Source organism: Penaeus monodon, chromosome 29 (genome assembly GCF_015228065.2).
Source record: "Penaeus monodon isolate SGIC_2016 chromosome 29, NSTDA_Pmon_1, whole genome shotgun sequence".
NCBI lineage: Eukaryota > Metazoa > Arthropoda > Malacostraca > Decapoda > Penaeidae > Penaeus > Penaeus monodon.
In genome coordinates, this window is record NC_051414.1 from 30,307,501 (window position 1) to 30,308,076 (window position 576).

The following is a 576-nucleotide window of genomic DNA, read 5'->3' on the forward strand; positions in this document are numbered from 1 at the left end:
TCACCCTAACCCACGCTCACACACTCACCCTAACCCACGCTCACACACTCACCCTAACCCACGCTCACACACTCACCCTCACCCACGCTCACACACTCACCCTCACCCACGCTCACACACTCACCCTAACCCACGCTCACACACTCACCCTAACCCACGCCCACGCTCACCCTAAACTACACCCATAAACACCCTAACCCACGCCCACATCCCCTAACCCATTCTACCACCCTTATACTCTACGCGCACTCTAACCCACGCCCGCACACAGCCTAAATCATGCCCACGCACACACTAACCCACGCATACGCCACCTAAACCACGCCCACACACTCTAAACCACGCCCACACACCCAAAACCACGTCCACACAACCCTGACCCACGCCCATACAGACACTAACTCCTGTCCATATAACCTAAACCACGCCCAAACACATCCTAACTCATACCCCACACAGTCTTACACTAACCCCACGCCCACACCCCTACGTACTTGCATCGCCCGTGACCGTCGGCTGCATCCCCGGAATGGCGCAGACCTGCTGGACGGGATTCGTTTGCGAGGTCGCGTTGCT

General features: G+C 57.5%; 1 protein-coding gene across 1 annotated transcript in view; it reads right to left on the bottom strand.

Moving 5' to 3' along the window:
• Positions 1-576, bottom strand: part of LOC119592141 (lysine-rich arabinogalactan protein 19-like) — a gene marked incomplete in the record, with an annotated part of 14,705 nt that overhangs the window by 1,597 nt on the left and 12,532 nt on the right.